At 41.5% G+C, this 18,266-nt stretch overlaps 32 non-coding genes across 32 annotated transcripts; all 32 read right to left on the reverse strand.

Annotated features, from left to right (window-relative positions):
• Positions 1-475: 475 nt before the first annotated feature.
• Trnat-ugu (transfer RNA threonine (anticodon UGU)) lies at positions 476-548 on the reverse strand. Its single transcript has one exon. It is a non-coding gene; the product is annotated as a tRNA-Thr (tRNA).
• Positions 549-837: 289 nt separating this feature from the next.
• Positions 838-910, reverse strand: Trnat-cgu (transfer RNA threonine (anticodon CGU)). The gene has a single exon. It is a non-coding gene; the product is annotated as a tRNA-Thr (tRNA).
• Positions 911-1,246: 336 nt separating this feature from the next.
• On the reverse strand, positions 1,247-1,319 carry Trnat-cgu (transfer RNA threonine (anticodon CGU)). The gene has a single exon. It is a non-coding gene; the product is annotated as a tRNA-Thr (tRNA).
• A 641-nt stretch (positions 1,320-1,960) lies between these two features.
• Positions 1,961-2,033, reverse strand: Trnaa-ugc (transfer RNA alanine (anticodon UGC)). The gene has a single exon. It is a non-coding gene; the product is annotated as a tRNA-Ala (tRNA).
• A 184-nt stretch (positions 2,034-2,217) lies between these two features.
• Trnat-ugu (transfer RNA threonine (anticodon UGU)) lies at positions 2,218-2,290 on the reverse strand. Its single transcript has one exon. It is a non-coding gene; the product is annotated as a tRNA-Thr (tRNA).
• A 2,290-nt stretch (positions 2,291-4,580) lies between these two features.
• Trnaa-ugc (transfer RNA alanine (anticodon UGC)) lies at positions 4,581-4,653 on the reverse strand. The gene has a single exon. It is a non-coding gene; the product is annotated as a tRNA-Thr (tRNA).
• Positions 4,654-4,837: 184 nt separating this feature from the next.
• Trnat-ugu (transfer RNA threonine (anticodon UGU)) lies at positions 4,838-4,909 on the reverse strand. Its single transcript has one exon. It is a non-coding gene; the product is annotated as a tRNA-Thr (tRNA).
• Positions 4,910-5,515: 606 nt separating this feature from the next.
• Positions 5,516-5,588, reverse strand: Trnat-cgu (transfer RNA threonine (anticodon CGU)). Its single transcript has one exon. It is a non-coding gene; the product is annotated as a tRNA-Thr (tRNA).
• Positions 5,589-6,186: 598 nt separating this feature from the next.
• On the reverse strand, positions 6,187-6,259 carry Trnat-cgu (transfer RNA threonine (anticodon CGU)). The gene has a single exon. It is a non-coding gene; the product is annotated as a tRNA-Thr (tRNA).
• Positions 6,260-6,360: 101 nt separating this feature from the next.
• On the reverse strand, positions 6,361-6,433 carry Trnaa-ugc (transfer RNA alanine (anticodon UGC)). The gene has a single exon. It is a non-coding gene; the product is annotated as a tRNA-Ala (tRNA).
• A 184-nt stretch (positions 6,434-6,617) lies between these two features.
• Positions 6,618-6,691, reverse strand: Trnat-ugu (transfer RNA threonine (anticodon UGU)). Its single transcript has one exon. It is a non-coding gene; the product is annotated as a tRNA-Thr (tRNA).
• A 197-nt stretch (positions 6,692-6,888) lies between these two features.
• Trnat-cgu (transfer RNA threonine (anticodon CGU)) lies at positions 6,889-6,961 on the reverse strand. The gene has a single exon. It is a non-coding gene; the product is annotated as a tRNA-Thr (tRNA).
• A 337-nt stretch (positions 6,962-7,298) lies between these two features.
• On the reverse strand, positions 7,299-7,371 carry Trnat-cgu (transfer RNA threonine (anticodon CGU)). Its single transcript has one exon. It is a non-coding gene; the product is annotated as a tRNA-Thr (tRNA).
• Positions 7,372-7,979: 608 nt separating this feature from the next.
• Trnat-cgu (transfer RNA threonine (anticodon CGU)) lies at positions 7,980-8,052 on the reverse strand. The gene has a single exon. It is a non-coding gene; the product is annotated as a tRNA-Thr (tRNA).
• An 83-nt stretch (positions 8,053-8,135) lies between these two features.
• Positions 8,136-8,208, reverse strand: Trnat-cgu (transfer RNA threonine (anticodon CGU)). The gene has a single exon. It is a non-coding gene; the product is annotated as a tRNA-Thr (tRNA).
• Positions 8,209-8,309: 101 nt separating this feature from the next.
• On the reverse strand, positions 8,310-8,382 carry Trnaa-ugc (transfer RNA alanine (anticodon UGC)). Its single transcript has one exon. It is a non-coding gene; the product is annotated as a tRNA-Ala (tRNA).
• Positions 8,383-8,567: 185 nt separating this feature from the next.
• Positions 8,568-8,639, reverse strand: Trnat-ugu (transfer RNA threonine (anticodon UGU)). Its single transcript has one exon. It is a non-coding gene; the product is annotated as a tRNA-Thr (tRNA).
• Positions 8,640-8,822: 183 nt separating this feature from the next.
• Trnat-ugu (transfer RNA threonine (anticodon UGU)) lies at positions 8,823-8,895 on the reverse strand. The gene has a single exon. It is a non-coding gene; the product is annotated as a tRNA-Thr (tRNA).
• A 183-nt stretch (positions 8,896-9,078) lies between these two features.
• Trnat-ugu (transfer RNA threonine (anticodon UGU)) lies at positions 9,079-9,151 on the reverse strand. The gene has a single exon. It is a non-coding gene; the product is annotated as a tRNA-Thr (tRNA).
• Positions 9,152-9,599: 448 nt separating this feature from the next.
• Trnat-ugu (transfer RNA threonine (anticodon UGU)) lies at positions 9,600-9,672 on the reverse strand. Its single transcript has one exon. It is a non-coding gene; the product is annotated as a tRNA-Thr (tRNA).
• Positions 9,673-9,855: 183 nt separating this feature from the next.
• Positions 9,856-9,928, reverse strand: Trnat-ugu (transfer RNA threonine (anticodon UGU)). The gene has a single exon. It is a non-coding gene; the product is annotated as a tRNA-Thr (tRNA).
• A 184-nt stretch (positions 9,929-10,112) lies between these two features.
• Trnat-ugu (transfer RNA threonine (anticodon UGU)) lies at positions 10,113-10,185 on the reverse strand. Its single transcript has one exon. It is a non-coding gene; the product is annotated as a tRNA-Thr (tRNA).
• A 1,835-nt stretch (positions 10,186-12,020) lies between these two features.
• Positions 12,021-12,093, reverse strand: Trnat-ugu (transfer RNA threonine (anticodon UGU)). Its single transcript has one exon. It is a non-coding gene; the product is annotated as a tRNA-Thr (tRNA).
• A 469-nt stretch (positions 12,094-12,562) lies between these two features.
• On the reverse strand, positions 12,563-12,635 carry Trnat-ugu (transfer RNA threonine (anticodon UGU)). The gene has a single exon. It is a non-coding gene; the product is annotated as a tRNA-Thr (tRNA).
• A 184-nt stretch (positions 12,636-12,819) lies between these two features.
• Trnat-ugu (transfer RNA threonine (anticodon UGU)) lies at positions 12,820-12,892 on the reverse strand. The gene has a single exon. It is a non-coding gene; the product is annotated as a tRNA-Thr (tRNA).
• A 2,665-nt stretch (positions 12,893-15,557) lies between these two features.
• Positions 15,558-15,630, reverse strand: Trnat-ugu (transfer RNA threonine (anticodon UGU)). Its single transcript has one exon. It is a non-coding gene; the product is annotated as a tRNA-Thr (tRNA).
• A 183-nt stretch (positions 15,631-15,813) lies between these two features.
• Trnat-ugu (transfer RNA threonine (anticodon UGU)) lies at positions 15,814-15,885 on the reverse strand. Its single transcript has one exon. It is a non-coding gene; the product is annotated as a tRNA-Thr (tRNA).
• A 198-nt stretch (positions 15,886-16,083) lies between these two features.
• On the reverse strand, positions 16,084-16,156 carry Trnat-cgu (transfer RNA threonine (anticodon CGU)). Its single transcript has one exon. It is a non-coding gene; the product is annotated as a tRNA-Thr (tRNA).
• A 337-nt stretch (positions 16,157-16,493) lies between these two features.
• Trnat-cgu (transfer RNA threonine (anticodon CGU)) lies at positions 16,494-16,566 on the reverse strand. The gene has a single exon. It is a non-coding gene; the product is annotated as a tRNA-Thr (tRNA).
• A 464-nt stretch (positions 16,567-17,030) lies between these two features.
• Positions 17,031-17,103, reverse strand: Trnat-ugu (transfer RNA threonine (anticodon UGU)). Its single transcript has one exon. It is a non-coding gene; the product is annotated as a tRNA-Thr (tRNA).
• Positions 17,104-17,528: 425 nt separating this feature from the next.
• Positions 17,529-17,601, reverse strand: Trnat-cgu (transfer RNA threonine (anticodon CGU)). The gene has a single exon. It is a non-coding gene; the product is annotated as a tRNA-Thr (tRNA).
• A 348-nt stretch (positions 17,602-17,949) lies between these two features.
• On the reverse strand, positions 17,950-18,022 carry Trnat-ugu (transfer RNA threonine (anticodon UGU)). Its single transcript has one exon. It is a non-coding gene; the product is annotated as a tRNA-Thr (tRNA).
• Positions 18,023-18,266: the final 244 nt, after the last annotated feature.

The following is an 18,266-nucleotide window of genomic DNA, read 5'->3' on the forward strand; positions in this document are numbered from 1 at the left end:
TGACTGAAACTATGCATGGAACAAGATTATGTGTAGATTTCATTAACAAATTGTAAGGTTTGATGTTTCATTTACTTGCTAGATGGACATCAAAAAACTAGGAACCAACGCCACCAGCGAGGACCAGTGAGGACTCACGAGCCCTGGTTTACAAGACCAGTGCTCTAACCACTGAGCTATGGCGGCGACTCAAAACGCTAATGAAACAAGACAATGTGTAGATTTGATTAACTACTTTCACTCGTTCGGATTTGACGGATTGTTAGATATACCATAAGAAGCCGTCCAGAACAGCAATAAAGCCACCTGCTCGGTTACAACTCGCGACTCCTGCTTTACGAGAGCACTGCACTAACCATTGAACTATGGCGTCGATTGAAACTATGCATGGAACAAGATAATATGTAGATTTCGTTAAATAGTTGTTATTTTTTAATTTTCTTTAAAGATAGACATAAACAAAAGCGACATCCAATGCCACCAGTGAGAAACGAACTCACGACCCCTGGTTTACAAGACCAGTGCTCTAACCACTGAGCTATGGCGGCGACTGAAAAGACTGGAACAAGACAATGTGTGGATTTGATTAACTACTTTAGCTCGTTCGGATTTGATTGATTGGTTGATAGAGCAAAAGCAGTTAAAGACAGCAATTAAGCCACCAGTGAGGATCGAACTCGCGACCCCTGCTTTATGAGAGCAGTGCACTAACCATTGAACTATGGCGTTGACTGAAACTATGCATGGAACAAGATAATGTGTAGATTTCATTAACTAATTGTAAGGTTTGTTGTTTCATTTACTCGATAGATAAGACATAAAAAAACAAAGAACCAAAGCCACCAGTGAGGATCGAATTCACGACCCCTGGTTTACGGGACCAGTGCCCTGACCACTGAGCTATGGCGGCGACTAAAATCGCGAATGAAACAAGACAATGTGTGGATTTGATTAACTAATTTCACTCGTTCGGATCCGATTGGCGCCAACTGAAACTATTCATGGAGCAAGACAATGTATGGATTTCATTAACTATGAACGTCATTTTTTAAATTTCTTTATAGATAGACAATACAAGGAGAGCATCCAAAGCCTCCAGTGAGGATCGAACTCACGACCTTGGGTTTACAAAACCAGCGCCCTAACAGCTGAGCTATGGCTGCGACTGAAAACGCGGGTGGAACATGACAATGTGTGGATTTGATTGATTGGTTGATAAAGCAAAAGCAGTCAAAGACAACAATACAGCCACCAGCGAGATTCGAACTCGCGACCCATGCTTCACGAGAGCAGTGCTCTAACCACTGAGCTATGGCGGCGTCGAGAATGCAAATGGAACAAAACAATTTAGAGATTTCAATGACTAATTGCCATTTTCTTATTTTCTTGATAGATAGACATCACGGAACGAGCATGCAAAGCCACCAGTGAGGATCGAACTCGCGACCCCTACTTAATGAGAGCAGTGCACCAACCAATGAACTATGGCGTTGACTGAAACTACGCATGGAACAAGATTATGTGTAGATTTCATTAACAAATTGTAAGGTTTGATGTTTCATTTACTTCCTAGATGGACATCAAAAAACTAGGACACAACGCCACCAGCGAGGACCAGTGAGGACTCACGAGCCCTGGTTTACAAGACCAGTGCTCTAACCACTGAGCTATGGCGGCGACTGAAAACGCTAATGAAACAAGACAATGTGTAGATTTGATTAACTACTTTCACTTGTTCGGATTTGATTGATTGGTGGATATACCAAGAGAAGCCGTCCAAAACAGCAATGAAGTCACCAGCGCGGTTCCAACTCGCGACTTCTGCTTCACGACAGCAGTGTACAAACCAATGAACTATGGCGTCGACTGAAACTATCCGTGGAAGAAGATAATGTATAGATTTCGTTAAATAATTGTCATTTTTTATTTCTTGAAAGACATAAACAAAAGGGACATCCAAAGCCACCAGTGAGGATCGAACTCACGACTCCTGGTTTGCAAGACCAGTGCTCTAACCACTGAGCTATGGCGGCGACTTAACCCGCGAAGGAAACAAGACAATGTGTAGATTTGATTACCTAATTTCACTCGTTCGGATTTGATTGGCGCCGACTGAAACTATGCATGGAACAAGATAATGTATAGATTTCATTAACTAATTGTAAGGTTTGTTGTTTCATTTAAACGATAGATGGACATCAAAAAACTAGGAACCAAAGCCACCAGTGAGTATCGAACTCACGACCCCTGGTTTACAAGACCAGTGCTCTAACCACTGAGCTATGGCGGCGACTGAAAACGCTAATAAAATAAGTCAATGTTTGGATTTGATTAACTAATTCCACTCGTTCGGATTTGATTGGCGCCGACTATGGCGCCAACTGAAACTATTCATGGAACAAGATAATGTATAGATTTCAGTAAGTAATTGTCAGGTGTGTTGTTTCATTTATTCGATAGATAACACATAAAAAAACAAAGAACCAAAGCCACCAGCGGGGATCGAACTCACGACCCCTGGTTTACGGCACCAGTGCCCTAGCCACAGAGCTATGACGGCGACTAAAATCGCGAATGAAACAAGACAATGTGTGAATTTGATTAACTACTTCCACTCGTTCGGATCCGATTGGCGCAAACTGAAACTATGCACGGAGCAAGACAATGTATAGATTTCATAAGCTATGAATGTCATTTTCTTAATTTCTTGATAGATAGACAACACAAAGGGGGCATCCAAAGCCTCCAGTGAGGATCGAACTCACGATCTTTGGTTTACAAGACCAGCGTCCAAACAGCTGAGCTATGGCTGCGACTGAATACGCGGGTGGAACATGACAATGTGTGGATTTGATTGATTGGTTGATAAAGCAAAAGCAGTCAAAGACAACAATACAGCCACCAACGAGATTCGAACTCGCGACCCCTGCTTTAGAAAGCAGTGCTCTAACCACTGAGCTATGGCGGCGTCGAAAATTCAACGGAACCCGAACAATTTATAGATTTCATTGACTAATTGCCATTTTCTTATTTTATTGATAGATAGACATCACGGAACGAGCATGCAAAGCCACCAGTGAGGATCGAACTCACGACCCCTGGTTTACAAGACCAGTGCTCTAATTACGGATGTATATCGGCTACTGAAAAGACCGTTGAAAAAGGATAATGTATAGATTTGATTAACTACTTTCACTCGTTCGGATTTGATTGATTGGTTGATAGAGCAAAAGCAGCTAAAGACAGCAATTAAGCCACCAGTGAGGATCGAACTCGCGACCCCTGCTTTATGAGAGCAGTGCACTAACCAATGAACTATGGCGATGACTGAAACTATGCATGGAACAAGATAATGTGTAGACTTCATTAACTAATTGTAAGGTTTGTTGTTTCATTTATTCGATAGATGAACATCAAAAAACAAGGAACCAAAGCCACCAGTGAGGATCGAACTCACGAGCCCTGGTGATTTACTACTTTCACTCGTTCGGGTTTGATTGATTGGTTGATAGAGCAAAAGCAGTTACAGACAGCAATTAAGCCACCAGTGAGGATCGAACTCCCGACCCCTGCTTTATGAGAGCAGTGCACTAACCAACGAACTATGGCGTCGACTGAAACTATCCATGGTAGATTTCATTAACTAATTTTAAGGTTTGTTGTTTCATTTACTCGATAGATGTACATCAAAAAACTAGGAACCAAAGTTACCAGTGAGGATAGAACTCACGACCCCTGGTTTACGAGACCAGTGCACTAACCACTGAGCTATGGCGGCGACTGTAAACGCTAATGATACAAGACAATGTGTGGATTTGATTAACCACTTCCAATCGTTCGGATTTTAATGATTGGTATATAAAGCAAAAGCAGTTAAAGACAGCAATAAAGCCATCAGAGAGATTTAAACTTGCGACCCCTGCTTTACGAGAGGAGTTTTCTAACCACTGAGCTATGGCGGAATATTTAAAATACGGTTTAACTAATTGTCATTTTTTTAAGGTCTTGTTAGATTAACATCACAAAGGGAGCATTCAAAGCCACCATTGAAAATCGAAGTCGCGACCCCTGGTTTACAAGACCAGCGCCCTAACAACTGAGCTATGGCGGCAACTGCAAACGCAAATGAAACAAGACAATGTGTGAATTTGATTAACTACTTTCACTCTTTCGGATTTGATTGATTGGTGGATATACCAAGAGAAGCCGTCCAAAACAGCAATAAAGTCACCAGCGCGTTTCCAACTCGCGACTCCTGCTTCACGAGAGAAGTGCACTAACCAATGAACTATGGCGTCGACTGAAACTATGCGTGGAAGAAGATAATGTATAGATTTCGTTAAATAATTGTCAATTTTTTATTTTATTGAAAGACAGACATAAACAAAAGTGACTCGGTAAGCGACCAGTGAGGATTGAACCCGCGACCCCTGCTTTACGAGAGCAGTTCACTAACCAATGAACTATTACGTCGACTGAAACTATGCATGAAACAAGATAATGTATAGATTTCATTAACTAGTTGTAAGGTTTGTTGTTTCATTTACTCGATAGATAAACATTATAAAAATCGGAAACAAAGCCACCAGTGAGGATCGAACTCACGACCCCTGGTTTACAAGACCAGTGCTTGAACCACTGAGCTATGGCGGCGACTGAACACGCGAAGGAAACAAGACATTGTGTGGATTTGATTAACTAATTCAACTCGTTCGGATTTGATTGGCGCCGACTGCAACTATGCATGGAACAAGATAATGTATAGATTTCATTAACTAATTGTAAGGTTTGTTGTTTCATTTACTCGATAGTTAAACATAAAAAAAATTGGAACCAAAGCCACCATTGAGGATCGAACTCACGACCCCTGTTTACAAGACCAGTGCTCTAACCACTGAGCTATGGCGGCGACTGAAAACGCTAATGAAACACGACAATGTTTGGATTCGATTAACTAATTCCACTCGTTCGGATTTGATTGGCGCCGACTATGGCGCCGACTGAAACTATTCATGGAACAAGATAATGTATAGATTTCAGTTACTAATTGTCAGGTGTGTTGTTTCATTTTCTCGATAGATAAGACATAAAAAAAACAAAGAACCAAAGCCACAGTGAGGATCAAACTCACGACCCCTGGTTTACGGGACCAGTGCCCTAACCACTGAGCTATGGCGGCGACTAAAATCGCGAATGAAACAATACAATGTGTGGATTTGATAAACTAATTTCACTCGTTCGGATCCGATTGGCGCCAACTGACACTATGCATGGAGCAGGACAATGTATAGATTTCATTAACTATGAATGTCATTTTTTTAATTTCTTGATAGATAGACAACACAAAGGGAGCATCCAAAGCCTCCAGTGAGGATCGACCTCACGACACTTGGTTTACAAGACCAGCGCCCTAACAGCTGAGCTATGGCTGCGACTGAAAACGCGGGTGGAACGTGACAATGTGTGGATTTGATTGATTGGTTGATAAAGCAAAAGCAGTCAAAGACAACAATACAGCCACCAGCGAGATTCGAACTCGCGACCCCTGCTTTACGAGAGCAGTGCTCTAACCACTGAGCTATGGCGGCGTCGAAAATGCAAATGGAACGAAACAATTTATAGATTTCAATAACTAGTTGCCATTTTCTTATTTTCTTGATAGATAGACATCACGGATCGAGCATGCAAAGCCAACAGTGAGGATCGAACTCACGACCTCTGGTTTACAAGACCAGTGCTCTAATTACGGATGTATGGCGATTATTGAAAAGACCGTTGGAAAAGGACAATGAATAGATTTGATTAACTACTTTCACTCGTTCGGATTCGATTGATTGGTTGATAGAGCAAAAGCAGTTAAAGACAACAATTAAGCCACCAGTGAGGATCGAACTCGCGACCACTGCTTTACGAGAGCAGTGCACTAACCAACGAACTATGGCGTTGACTGAAACTATGCATGGAACAAGATAATGTGTAGATTTCATTAACTAATTGTAAGGTTTATTGTTTCATTTACTCGATAGATGGATATCAAAAAACTAGGAACCAAAGTGAGGATCGAACTCACGACCCCTGGTTTACGAGACCAGTGCATTAACTACTGAGCTATGGCTGCGACTGAAAACGCGGGTGGAACATCACAATGTGTGGATTTGATTGATTGGTGGTCAAATACAACAATACAGCCACCAGCGAGATTCGAACTCGCGACCCCTGCTTTACGAGAGCAGTGCTCTAACCACTGAGCTATGGCGTCGACTGAAACTATCCGTGGAAGAAGATAATGTATAGATTTCGTTAAATTATTGTCATTTTTTTATTTCTTGAAAGACAGACATAAACAAAAGGGACATCCAAAGCCACCAGTGAGGATCGAACTCACGACCCCTGGTTTGCAAGACCAGTGCTCTAACCACTGAGCTATGGCGGCGACTCAACACGCGGAGGAAACAAGACAATGTGTAGATTTGATTAACTAATTTCACTCGTTCGGATTTGATTGGCGCCGACTGAAACTATGCATGGAACAAGATAATGTATAGATTTCATTAACTAATTGTAAGGTTTGTTGTTTCATTTAAACGATAGATGGACATCAAAAAACTAGGAACCAAAGCCACCAGTGAGGATCGAACTCACGACCCCTGGTTTCACAAGACCAGTGCTCTAACCACTGAGCTATGGCGGCGACTGAAAACGTTAATGAAACAAGACAATGTTTGGATTTGATTAACTAATTCCACTCGTTCGGATTTGATTGGCGCCGACTATGGCGCCGACTGAAACTATTCATGGAACAAGATAATGTATAGATTTCAGTAACTAATTGTCAGGTGTGTTGTTTCCTTTTCTCGATAGATAAGACATAAAAAAACAAAGAACCAAAGCCACCAATGAGAATCGAACTCACGACCCCTGATTTACGGGACCAGTGTCCTTACCACTGAGCTATGGCGGCGACTAAAATCGCGAATGAAACAATACAATGTGTGGATTTGATTAACTAATTTCACTCGTTCGGATCCGATTGGCGCAAACTGAAACTATGCATGGAGCAAGACAATGTATAGATTTCATTAACTATGAATGTCATTTTTTTTAATTTCTTGATAGATAGACAACACAAAGGGAGCATCCAAAGCCTCCAGTGAGGATCGACCTCACGACACTTGTTTTACAAGACCAGCGCCCTAACAGCTGAGCTATGGCTGCGACTGAAGACGCGGGTGGAACGTGACAATGTGTGAATTTGATTGATTGGTTGATAAAGCAAAAGCAGTCAAAGACAACAATACAGCCACCAGCAAGATTCGAACTCGCGACCCCTGCTTTACGAGAGCAGTGCTCTAACCACTGAGCTATGGCGGCGTCGAAAATGCAAATGGAACGAAACAATTTATAGATTTCAATAACTAATTGCCATTTTCTTATTTTCTTGATAGATAGACATAACGGATCGAGCATGCAAAGCCAACAGTGAGGATCGAACTCACGACCCCTGGTTTACAAGATCAGTGCTCTAATTACGGATGTATGGCGATTACTGAAAAGACCGTTGGAAAAGGACAATGAATAGATTTGATTAACTACTTTCACTCGTTCGGATTCAATTGATTGGTTGCATGCAAAGCCAACAGTGAGGATCGAACTCACGACCCCTGGTTTACAAGATCAGTGCTCTAATTACGGATGTATGGCGATTACTGAAAAGACCGTTGGAAAAGGACAATGAATAGATTTGATTAGCTACTTTCACGCGTTCGGATTCGATTGATTGGTTGATAGAGCAAAAGCAGTTAAAGACAACAATTAAGCCACCAGTGAGGATCGAACTCGCGACCCCTGCACTAACCAACGAACTATGGCGTTGACTGAAACTATGCATGGAACACGATAATGTGTAGATTTCATTAACTAATTGTAAGGTTTGTTGTTTCATTTACTCGATAGATGGATATCTAAAAACTAGGAACCAAAGCCACCAGTGAGGATCGAACTCACGACCCCTGGTTCACAAGACCAGTGCTCTAACCACTGAGCTATGGCTGCGACTGAAAACGCGGGTGGAACATCACAATGTGTGGATTTGATTGATTGGTGGATAATGCAAAAGCAGTCAAAGACAACAATACAGCCACCAGCGAGATTCGAACTCGCGACCCCTGCTTTACGAGAGCAGTGCTCTAACCACTGAGCTATGGCGTCGACTGAAACTATCCGTGGAAGAAGATAATGTATAGATTTCGTTAAATAATTGTCATTTTTTTATTTCTTGAAAGACAGACATAAACAAAAGGGACATCCAAAGCCACCAGTGAGGATCGAAATCACGACCCCTGGTTTGCAAGACCAGTGCTCTAACCACTGAGCTATGGCGGCGACTCAACACGCGAAGGAAACAAGACAATGTGTAGATTTGATTAACTAATTTCACTCGTTCGGATTTGATTGGCGCCGTATGAAACTATGCATGGAACAAGATAATGTATAGATTTCAGTAACTAATTGTAAGGTTTGTTGTTTCATTTTCTTGATAGATAAGACATAAAAATACTAGGAACCAAAGCCACCAGTGAGGATCGAACTCACGACCCCTGGTTCACAAGACCAGGCTCTAACCACTGAGCTATGGCGGCGACTGAACACGCGAAGGAAACAAGACATTGTGTGGATTTGATTAACTAATTTAACTCGTTCGGATTTGATTGGCGCCGACTGCAACTATGCATGGAACAAGATAATGTATAGATTTCATTAACTAATTGTAAGGTTTGTTGTTTCATTTTCTCGATAGTTAAACATAAAAAAATTGGAACCAAAGCCACCAGTGAGGATCGAACTCACGACCCCTGGTTTACAAGACCAGTGCTCTGACCACCGAGCTATGGCGGCGACTGAAAACGCTAATGGAACAAGACAATGTTTGGATTTGATTAATTAATTCCACTCGTTCGGATTTGATTGGCGCCGACTGCAACTATGCATGGAACAAGATAATGTATAGATTTCATTAACTAATTGTAAGGTTTGTTGTTTCATTTTCTCGATAGTTAAACATAAAAAAATTGGAACCAAAGCCACCAGTGAGGATCGAACTCACGACCCCTGGTTTACAAGACCAGTGCTCTAACCACTGAGCTATGGCGGCGACTGAAAACGCTAATGAAACAAGACAATGTTTGGATTTGATTAATTAATTCCACTCGTTCGGATTTGATTGGCGCCGACTATGGCGCCGACTGAAACTATGCATGGAGCAAGACAATGTATAGATTTCATTAACTATGAATGTCATTTTTTTAATTTCTTGAGAGATAGACAATACAAAGGGAGCATCCAAAGCCTCCAGTGAGGATCTAACTCGCGACCCTTGGTTTACAAGACCAGCGCCCTAACAACTGAGCTATGGCTGCGACTGAACACGCGAAGGAAACAAGACATTGAGTGGATTTGATTAACTAATTTAACTCGTTCGGATTTGATTGGCGCCGACTGCAACTATGCATGGAACAAGATAATGTATAGATTTCATTAACTAATTGTAAGGTTTGTTGTTTTATTTTCTCGATAGTTAAACATAAAAAAATTGGAACCAAAGCCACCAGTGAGGATCGAATTCACGACCCCTGATTTACAAGACCAGTGCTCTAACCACTGAGCTATGGCGGCGACTGAAAACGCTAATGAAACAAGACAATGTTTGGATTTGATTAATTAATTCCACTCGTTCGGATTTGATTGGCGCCGACTGCAACTATGCATGGAACAAGATAATGTATAGATTTCATTAACTAATTGTAAGGTTTGTTGTTTCATTTTCTCGATAGTTAAACATAAAAAAATTGGAACCAAAGCCACCAGTGAGGATCGAACTCACGACCCCTGGTTTACAAGACCAGTGCTCTAACCACTGAGCTATGGCGGCGACTGAACACGCAAAGGAAACAAGACATTGTGTGGATTTGATTAACTAATTCAACTCGTTCGGATTTGATTGGCGCCGACTGCAACTATTCATGGAACAAGATAATGTATAGATTTCATTAACTAATTGTGAAGGTTTGTTGTTTCATTTACTCGATAGTTAAACATAAAAAAATAGGAACCAAAGCCACCAGTGAGGATCGAACTCACGACCCCTGGTTTACAAGACCAGTGCTCTAACCACTGAGCTATGGCGGCGACTGAAAACGCTAATGAAACAAGACAATGTTTGGATTTGATTAACTAATTCCACTCGTTCGGATTTGATTGGCGCCGACTATGGCGCCAACTGAAACTATTCATGGAACAAGATAATGTATAGATTCCAGTAAGTAATTGTCAGGTGTGTTGTTTCATTTACTCGATAGATAACACATAAAAAAACAAAGAACCAAAGCCACCAGCGGGGATCGAACTCACGACCCCTGGTTTACGGCACCAGTGCCCTAGCCACAGAGCTATGGCGGCGACTAAAATCGCGAATGAAACAAGACAATGTGTGGATTTGATTAACTACTTCCACTCGTTCGGATCCGATTGGCGCAAACTGAAACTATGCACGGAGCAAGACAATGTATAGATTTCATAAGCTATGAATGTCATTTTTTTAATTTCTTGATAGATAGACAACACAAAGGGGGCATCCAAAGCCTCCAGTGAGGATCGAACTCACGATCCTTGGTTTACAAGACCAGCGTCCAAACAGCTGAGCTATGGCTGCGACTGAAAACGCGGGTGGAACATGACAATGTGTGGATTTGATTGATTGGTTGATAAAGCAAAAGCAGTCAAAGACAACAATACAGCCACCAACGAGATTCGAACTCGCGACCCCTGCTTTAGAAAGCAGTGCTCTAACCACTGAGCTATGGCGGCGTCGAAAATTCAACGGAACCCGAACAATTTATAGATTTCATTGACTAATTGCCATTTTCTTATTTTCTTGATAGATAGACATCACGGAACGAGCATGCAAAGCCACCAGTGAGGATCGAACTCACGACCCCTGATTTACAAGACCAGTGCTCTAATTACGGATGTATATCGGCTACTGAAAAGACCGTTGGAAAAGGACAATATATAGATTTGATTAACTACCTTCACTCGTTCGGATTTGACGGATTGTTAGATATACAATAAGAAGACGTCCAGAACAGCAATAAAGCCACCTGCTCGGTTACAACTCGCGAATCCTGCCTTACGAGAGCATTGCACTAACCATTGAACTAGGGCGTCGACTGAAGCTATACATGAAAGAAGATAAGGTATAGATTTTGGTAAATAGTTGTTATTTTTCAATTTTCTTGAAAGATGGACATAAACAAAAGGGACATCCAGAGCCACCAGTGAGGACCGAACTCACGACCCCTGGTTTACAAGACCAGTGCTCTAATTACGGATGTATATCGGCTACTGAAAAGATCGTTGAAAAAGGATAATGTATAGATTTGATTAACTACTTTCACTCGTTCGGATTTGATTGATTGGTTGATAGAGCAAAAGCAGCTAAAGACAGCAATTAAGCCACCAGTGAGGATCGAACTCCCGACCCCTGCTTTATGAGAGCAGTGCACTAACCAACGAACTATGGCGTCGACTGAAACTATTCATGGAACAAGATAATGTGTAGCTTTCACTAACTAATTTTAAGGTTTGTTGTTTCATTCACTCGATAGATGGACATCAAAAAACTAGGAACCAAAGCCACCAGAGAGGATAGAACTCACGACCCCTGGTTTACGAGACTAGTGCACTAACCACTGAGCTATGGCGGCGACTGTAAACGCTAATGAAACAAGACAATGTGTGGATTTGATTAACCACTTCCACTCGTTCGGATTTTAATGATTGGTATATAAAGCAAAAGCAGTTAAAGACAGCAATAAAGCCATCAGCGAGATTTAAACTTGCGACCCCTGCTTTACGAGAGGAGTGCTCTAACCACTGAGCTATGGCGGAAAATTAAAATACGGTTTACTAAGTGTCATTTTTTTAAGTTCTTGATAGATTAACATCACAAAGGGTGCATCCAAAGCCACCAGTGAAAATCGAAGTCACGACCCCTGGTTTACAAGACCAGCGCCCTAACAACTGAGCTATGGCGGCAACTGCAAACGCAAATGAAACAAGACAATGTGTGAATTTGATTAACTACTTTCACTCTTTTGGATTTGATTGATTGGTGGATATAACAAGAGAAGCCGTCCAAAACAGCAATAAAGTCACCAGCGCGTTTCCAACTCGCGACTCCTGCTTCCCGAGAGAAGTGCACTAACCAATGAACTATGGCGTCGACTGAATCTATGCGTGGAAGAAGATAATGTATAGATTTCGTTAAATAATTGTCAATTTTTTATTTTCTTGAAAGACAGACATAAACAAAAGTGACATGGTAAGCGACCAGTGAGGATTGAACCCGCGACCCCTGCTTTACGAGAGCAGTGCACTAACCAATGAACTATTACGTCGACTGAAACTATGCATGAAACAAGATAATGTATAGATTTCATTAACTAATTTTAAGGTTTGTTGTTTCATTTACTCGATAGATAAACATCAAAAAAATCGGAACCAAAGCCACCAGTGAGGATCGAACTCACGACCCCTGGTTTACAAGACCAGTGCTCTAACCACTGAGCTATGGCGGCGACTGAACACGCAAAGGAAACAAGACATTGTGTGGATTTGATTAACTAATTCAACTCGTTCGGATTTGATTGGCGCCGACTGCAACTATTCATGGAACAAGATAATGTATAGATTTCATTAACTAATTGTGAAGGTTTGTTGTTTCATTTACTCGATAGTTAAACATAAAAAAATAGGAACCAAAGCCACCAGTGAGGATCGAACTCAGGACCCCTGGTTTACAAGACCAGTGCTCTAACCACTGAGCTATGGCGGCGACTGAAAACGCTAATGAAACAAGACAATGTTTGGATTTGATTAACTAATTCCACTCGTTCGGATTTGATTGGCGCCGACTATGGCGCCAACTGAAACTATTCATGGAACAAGATAATGTATAGATTTCAGTAAGTAATTGTCAGGTGTGTTGTTTCATTTACTCGATAGATAACACATAAAAAAACAAAGAACTAAAGCCACCAGCGGGGATCGAACTCACGACCCCTGGTTTACGGCACCAGTGCCCTAGCCACAGAGCTATGGCGGCGACTAAAATCGCGAATGAAACAAGACAATGTGTGGATTTGATTAACTACTTCCACTCGTTCGGATCCGATTGGCGCAAACTGAAACTATGCACGGAGCAAGACAATGTATAGATTTCATAAGCTATGAATGTCATTTTTTTAATTTCTTGATAGATAGACAACACAAAGGGGGCATCCAAAGCCTCCAGTGAGGATCGAACTCACGATCCTTGGTTTACAAGACCAGCGTCCAAACAGCTGAGCTATGGCTGCGACTGAAAACGCGGGTGGAACATGACAATGTGTGGATTTGATTGATTGGTTGATAAAGCAAAAGCAGTCAAAGACAACAATACAGCCACCAACGAGATTCGAACTCGCGACCCCTGCTTTAGAAAGCAGTGCTCTAACCACTGAGCTATGGCGGCGTCTAAAATTCAACGGAACCCGAACAATTTATAGATTTCATTGACTAATTGCCATTTTCTTATTTTCTTGATAGATAGACATCACGGAACGAGCATGCAAAGCCACCAGTGAGGATCGAACTCACGACCCCTGATTTACAAGACCAGTGCTCTAATTACGGATGTATATCGGCTACTGAAAAGACCGTTGGAAAAGGACAATATATAGATTTGATTAACTACCTTCACTCGTTCGGATTTGACGGATTGTTAGATATACAATAAGAAGACGTCCAGAACAGCAATAAAGCCACCTGCTCGGTTACAACTCGCGAATCCTGCCTTACGAGAGCATTGCACTAACCATTGAACTAGGGCGTCGACTGAAGCTATACATGAAAGAAGATAAGGTATAGATTTTGGTAAATAGTTGTTATTTTTCAATTTTCTTGAAAGATGGACATAAACAAAAGGGACATCCAGAGCCACCAGTGAGGACCGAACTCACGACCCCTGGTTTACAAGACCAGTGCTCTAATTACGGATGTATATCGGCTACTGAAAAGATCGTTGAAAAAGGATAATGTATAGATTTGATTAACTACTTTCACTCGTTCGGATTTGATTGATTGGTTGATAGAGCAAAAGCAGCTAAAGACAGCAATTAAGCCACCAGTGAGGATCGAACTCGCGACCCCTGCTTTATGAGAGCAGTGCACTAACCAATGAACTATGGCGATGACTGAAACTATGCATGGAACAAGATAATGTGTAGACTTCATTAACTAATTGTAAGGTTTGTTGTTTCATTTATTCGATAGATGAACATCAAAAAACAAGGAACCAAAGCCACCAGTGAGGATCGAACTCACGAGCCCTGGTGATTTACTACTTTCACTCGTTCGGGTTTGATTGATTGGTTGATAGAGCAAAAGCAGTTACAGACAGCAATTAAGCCACCAGTGAGGATCGAACTCCCGACCCCTGCTTTACGAGAGCAGTGCACTAACCAACGAACTATGGCGTCGACTGAAACTATCCATGGAACAAGATAATGTGTAGATTTCATTAACTAATTTTAAGGTTTGTTGTTTCATTTACTCGATAGATGTACATAAAAAAACTAGGAACCAAAGTTACCAGTGAGGATAGAACTCACGGCCCCTGGTTTACGAGACCAGTGCACTAACCACTGAGCTATGGCGGCGACTGTAAACGCTAATGATACAAGACAATGTGTTGATTTGATTAACCACTTCCAATCGTTCGGATTTTAATGATTGGTATATAAAGTAAAAGCAGTTAAAGACAGCAATAAAGCCATCAGAGAGATTTAAACTTGCGACCCCTGCTTTACGAGAGGAGTTCTCTAACCACTGAGCTATGGCGGAATATTTAAAATACGGTTTAACTAATTGTCATTTTTTAAGGTCTTGTTAGATTAACATCACAAAGGGAGCATCCAAAGCCACCATTGAAAATCGAAGTCACGACCCCTGGTTTACAAGACTAGCGCCCTAACAACTGAGCTATGGCGGCAACTGCAAACGCAAATGAAACAAGACAATGTGTGAATTTGATTAACTACTTTCACTCTTTCGGATTTGATTGATTGGTGGATATACCAAGAGAAGCCGTCCAAAACAGCAATAAAGTCACCAGCGCGTTTCCAACTCGCGACTCCTGCTTCCCGAGAGAAGTGCACTAACCAATGAACTATGGCGTCGACTGAAACTATGCGTGGAAGAAGATAATGTATAGATTTCGTTAAATAATTGTCAATTTTTTATTTTATTGAAAGACAGACATAAACAAAAGTGACTTGGTAAGCGACCAGTGAGGATTGAACCCGCGACCCCTGCTTTACGAGAGCAGTTCACTAACCAATGAACTATTACGTCGACTGAAACTATGCATGAAACAAGATAATGTATAGATTTCATTAACTAGTTGTAAGGTTTGTTGTTTCATTTACTCGATAGATAAACATTATAAAAATCGGAAACAAAGCCACCAGTGAGGATCGAACTCACGACCCCTGGTTTACAAGACCAGTGCTTAAACCACTGAGCTATGGCGGCGACTGAACACGCGAAGGAAACAAGACATTGTGTGGATTTGATTAACTAATTCAACTCGTTCGGATTTGATTGGCGCCGACTGCAACTATGCATGGAACAAGATAATGTATAGATTTCATTAACTAATTGTAAGGTTTGTTGTTTCATTTACTCGATAGTTAAACATAAAAAAATTGGAACCAAAGCCACCATTGAGGATCGAACTCACGACCCCTGTTTACAAGACCAGTGCTCTAACCACTGAGCTATGGCGGCGACTGAAAACGCTAATGAAACAAGACAATGTTTGGATTCGATTAACTAATTCCACTCGTTCGGATTTGATTGGCGCCGACTATGGCGCCGACTGAAACTATTCATGGAACAAGATAATGTATAGATTTCAGTTACTAATTGTCAGGTGTGTTGTTTCATTTTCTCGATAGATAAGACATAAAAAAAACAAAGAACCAAAGCCACCAGTGAGGATCAAACTCACGACCCCTGGTTTACGGGACCAGTGCCCTAACCACTGAGCTATGGCGGCGACTAAAATCGCGAATGAAACAATACAATGTGTGGATTTGATTAACTAATTTCACTCGTTCGGATCCGATTGGCGCCAACTGAAACTATGCATGGAGCAAGACAATGTATAGATTTCATTAACTATGAATGTCAATTTTTTTAATTTCTTGATAGATAGACAACACAAAGGGAGCATCTAAAGCCTCCAGTGAGGATCGACCTCACGACACTTGGTTTACAAGACCAGCGCCCTAACAGCTGAGCTATGGCTGCGACTGAAAACGCGGGTGGAACGTGACAATGTGTGGATTTGATTGATTGGTTGATAAAGCAAAAGCAGTCAAAGAAAACAATACAGCCACCAGCGAGATTCGAACTCGCGACCCCTGCTTTACGAGAGCAGTGCTCTAACCACTGAGCTATGGCGGCGTCGAAAATGCAAATGGAACGAAACAATTTATAGATTTCAATAACTAATTGCCATTTTCTAATTTTCTTGATAGATAGACATCACGGATCGAGCATGCAAAGCCAACAGTGAGGATCGAACTCACGACCCCTGGTTTACAAGATCAGTGCTCTAATTACGGATGTATGGCGATTACTGAAAAGACCGTTGGAAAAGGACAATGAATAGATTTGATTAACTACTTTCACTCGTTCGGATTCGATTGATTGGTTGATAGAGCAAAAGCAGTTAAAGACAACAATTAAGCCACCAGTGAGGATCGAACTCGCGCCCCCTGCTTTACGAGAACAGTGCACTAACCAACGAACTATGGCGTTGACTGAAACTATGCATGAAACAAGATAATGTATAGATTTCATTAACTAATTTTAAGGTTTGTTGTTTCATTTACTCGATAGATAAACATTAAAAAAATCGGAACCAAAGCCACCAGTGAGGATCGAACTCACGACCCCTGGTTTACAAGACCAGTGCTCTAACCACTGAGCTATGGCGGCGACTGAAAACGCTGATGAAACAAGACAATGTTTGGATTTGATTAACTAATTCCACTCGTTCGGATTTGATTGGCGCCGACTATGGCGCCGACTGAAACTATTCATGGAACAAGATAATGTATAGATTTCAGTAACTAATTGTCAGGTGTGTTGTTTCATTTACTCGATAGATAAGACATAAAAAAACAAAGAACCAAAGCCACCAGTGAGGATCGAATTCACGACCCCTGGTTTAGGGGATCAGTGCCCTATCCTCTGCGCTTTGGCGGCGACTAAAATCGCGAATGAAACAAGACAATGTGTGAATTTGATTTACTACTTTTACTCGTTCGGATCCGATTGGCGCCAACTGAAACTATGCATGGAGCAAGACAATGTATAGATTTAATTAACTATGAATGTCAAGCAGTCAAAGACAACAATACAGCCACCAGTGAGATTCGAACTCGCGACCGCTGCTTTACGAGAGCAGTGCTCTAACCACTGAACTATGGCGGCGTCGAAAATGCAACGGAACGAAAAAATTTATAGATTTCAATCACTTATTGCCATTTTCTAATTTTCTTGATAGATAGACATCACGGAACGAGCATGCAAAGCCACCAGTGAGGGTCGAACTCACGACCCCTGGTTTACAAGACCAGTGCTCTAATTACGGATGTATGGCGGCTACTGAAAAGACCGTTGGAACAGGACAATGTATAGATTTGAATAACTACTTTCACTCGTTCGAACTATGGCGTCGACTGAAACTATCCATGGAAGAAGATATTGTATAGATTTCGTTAAATAATTGTCATTTTTTTATTTTCTTGAAAGACAAACATAAACAAAAGGGACAACCAGAGCCACCAGTGAGGATCGAACTCACGACCCCTGGTTCACAAGACCAGTGCTCTAACCACTGAGCTACGGCCGCGACAGAAAACGCTAATGAAACAAGACAATGTGTGGATTTGATTAACCACTTCCACTCGTTCGGATTTTAATGACTGGTATATAAAGCAAAAGCAGTTAAAGACAGCAATTAAGCCATTAGCGAGATTTAAACTCGCGACTCCTGCTTCACGGGAGAAGTGCACTAACCAATGAACTATGGCGTCGACTGAGTCTATGCGTGGAAGGAGATAATGTAAAGATTTCGTTAAATAATTGTCAATTTT

The sequence above is a fragment of the Styela clava genome, chromosome 13 (assembly GCF_964204865.1).
Source record: "Styela clava chromosome 13, kaStyClav1.hap1.2, whole genome shotgun sequence".
Lineage (NCBI taxonomy): Eukaryota > Metazoa > Chordata > Ascidiacea > Stolidobranchia > Styelidae > Styela > Styela clava.